The sequence below is a fragment of the Pongo pygmaeus genome, chromosome 19, assembly GCF_028885625.2.
Source record: "Pongo pygmaeus isolate AG05252 chromosome 19, NHGRI_mPonPyg2-v2.0_pri, whole genome shotgun sequence".
Taxonomy (NCBI): Eukaryota; Metazoa; Chordata; class Mammalia; order Primates; family Hominidae; genus Pongo; species Pongo pygmaeus.
Window position 1 is genome coordinate 43,225,254 of NC_072392.2, and position 3,387 is coordinate 43,228,640.

Here is a 3,387-nt window from a genome sequence, read left to right on the forward strand (position 1 = left end):
GTATATTGCAAATGTTTCTTAAATAGGTTAGGTGGAGTACTTTCTCTCTGTCTCCATTGTAAGGTTGATGGTACACCACAGGCAAATTAAGCAAAAAGGACAATGAAGAAAGAATGCAGGACTCAGGCACTGCTCTAGAGTTCATTCAGGGCTCCCCGAGTGCAGCAGCTCTTATGGTGGTTTTGTTTTTAGGAGAACTGTTGTAATAATGCATATTTTAAAAGCATAGGGAAGCTCTAGAACACAGGAAGGTGACTACTAAGCAAGAGAAAAATATCTTTTAGTGGGGAACTACCAGCCTATAGTAAGCCTATCTGGTTAAAGTAGTTATTATGAAAATCTAGCAGTCTGGGTCCTTTGAGAAGGCATAAAAAAAGCAAAGCTCTTATGAGCCATGTGTGATTTTGAAGACTCATTTCCACTGAGAAATTATTTGGAAGTTTCTATAGTTAGCTCTGTTAAGGAATGTAAAAATTTATAGGGGGTGTAGGGTTATCAATTTGAAAGCCAGTAGAAAATCTGCTCAAGTTACTTCTTGAGGATCATCTGTATTATACAAAAAGAAGCACAAGAAGCATCTAATCTTTATACTTCTTGTGACTTTTTTTCCCCTGTATTTTACTTTGTAATATATCGGCTTTATAATTTTAAAATACACTGGCCGGGCACAGTGGCCCACACCTATAATCCCAGCACTTTGGGAGACCAAGGCAGGTGGGTCACTTAAGGCTGGGAGTTCATGACAAACCTGACCAACATAGTGAAACCCCTGTCTCTACTAAAATTATAAAAATTAGCTGGGCATGGTGGTGGGTTCCTGTACTCCTAGCTACTTAGGAGGCTGAGGCAAGAGAATTGCTTGAACTGGAGAAGTGGAGGTTGCAGTGAGCTGAGATCACGCAACTGCACTCCAGCCTGGATGACAGAGTAAGACTCTAAATAAATAAATAAGATACCATTACTTTTCACACCGTTGCATTATTTTTACTTTCCACACCAACATATCCAGTCTAGTAAAAACAGCTTTTTTTATTTTTTATTTTTTTTGAGACGGAGTCTCGCACTGTCACCTGGGCTGGAGTGCAGTGGTGCGATCTTGGCTCACTGCAGCCTCCACCTCCTGGGTTCAAGCAATTCTCCTGCCCCAGCCTCCCAAGCAGCTGGGATTACAGGCGCCGCTCCCCCCCCCCCCCCCCTACCAAACATGCCCAGCTAATTTTTTTTTGTATTTTTAGTAGAGGCGTTTCGCTATGTTGGCCAGACTGGTCTCAAACTCCTGACCTCGTGATCCGCCCACCTCGGCCTCCCAAAGTGCTGGGATTACAGGTGTGAGCCACTGAACCTGGCCCAAAACAGCATTTTTGGAAGCTACATTCTCTGAGATGCTCACCTGTTTGCCACCTCTTCTCGTGAAAACCATAGTGCATGCCAGTGTGAAAGGAAGATTGTAGCATATATGTCAAGTAGAAACATGTTTGAATTTTCCATTTGTCTGTGGGGAAGAAGGTAATAACAGTAATAATAGACTGAAGAACCAAAGGAAAATAGGGAAGACGTTGTTGATTATGGACTTGGATCAGATTCTAGCTACATGATTTGAAAATGACACTGCCTCTTTCTCCTATTTTGCCACAAGCCTGTCATTTGGAGAACTGGCAAGAGATCATTTATGTTCAGATTTGATTTTCTGTTTTAGAATCCCATGGAGTACATGTGAATATAGGAAAATCATACTCAGCAGCCAAGCTATATCCTTTTGCAATAATGAAATCACTTTAAAACCTATAACTTGATCTTAGGTTGGCAAATCTTAACGATCCTTGAAATTTCCTGCCTGCTGTGACTATGATAAAGTTGGATTCAACTGGTTTGCACTGCTCTTGGATCGGCAAGACCAAAAAAGGTTGGACTGCACTGTAGCATGCTTATGGGTTGAGGCAGTGGCAGAGGCAGGGGACTTGGCTGTCAGCCAGCCAGCACAGGCGTAAGAAAATAGCATGAGAAGTTTCACGAGCCGGAAACCATTGAGACAGTGATTACAACCTCCATATTAATCAGATGAGGGTTTGTAGGTGACATAGCATTTTACCCAAGTAATTCTGAACAGACTGTGGCTTATGATAATACATTTTAACTAGCAAGTGTGTAGACTATAAAACAAATATCTAGAGTTATATATGGATGTACTATCATTTGGTGATAAAAGCATAGAAAAAGCATAAGTTGGAGTATACTGGGGTTTTTTTTTTTGTTAAATTCTTTTCCATCAGAAGAGCTGTTGGCAGCAACTAATAAAATGCAACCTAGTGACACGCTCGTCATAACCTTGGCAGATGTTTATGGTAAGATGCTTGGAAGGAATGAACATAAGTAGGCAATCTCAACCTGCCCTTTGATCCATAAAGCATTCTTTAGCCAACAGCAAAAATCTGGTCTGAGCCAGGTATAAAGTGACCTGTTTTATTACAGGTGGGTGGGGTAGCTTTGTGTGGTGGTTTTTTGACATTATGTATGCTTTTATTTTTTACTTTGAGATAGGATCTCGCTCTGTCACCCAAGCTGGAGTGCAGTGGTGCAATCTCAGCTCACTGCATCCTCTGCCTCCCCTGGTTCAAGTGGTTCTCATGCATAAGCCACCTGAGTAGCTGGGACTACAGGCGTAAGCTGGGCCAATTTTTGTATTTTTAGTAGAGATAGGGTTTCGTCATGTTGGCCAGGCTCGTCTTGAACTCCCAGACTCAAGTGATCTGCCCATCTTGGCCTCCCAAAGTGCTGGGATTACAGGCATGAGCCACAGTGCCTGACCTATCTAGGCTTAACAGTTGAGGAATCAGAAAATGATTGAATAGGGCTGGAATTGGAGAAGGAAAAATGATTTAATTCAATTTTTATCAACTCCAGCACTATTTTCTCTATTAGAGACCACTGTCATTATCCTTCTGGTTTCTGTTTTAAAGATAATGATTAAGGGATTTTCTCTATAGTTCCACATAACAGTTGGTCTTCTGGTCTGAAAGTAGTATTACAGGTTTTGTTAGGAAAACCTATAATACAGTGTTGCCTGTCACTGTCATTATAGTGAGTTTTTGTTTGTTTGGTTTTAAATAAGGCTGAAGCATCAATGGCTCTTTCTGAAAAAAGTGTTCTCCAAAAGTAAAGTATGAGCTATAGAAATCATCTAGAACAGGGGTGTCCAATCTTTTGGCTTCCTTGGGCTACATTGGAAGAATTGTCTTGGGCCACACATAAAATACACTAACGATAACTGATGAGCTTAAAAAAAATTACAAAAACAATCTCATAATGTTATTAAGAAGGTTTACGAATTTGTGTTGGGCCACATTCAAAGCCATCCTGGGCCGCATGTGGCCCATGGGCTACACGTTG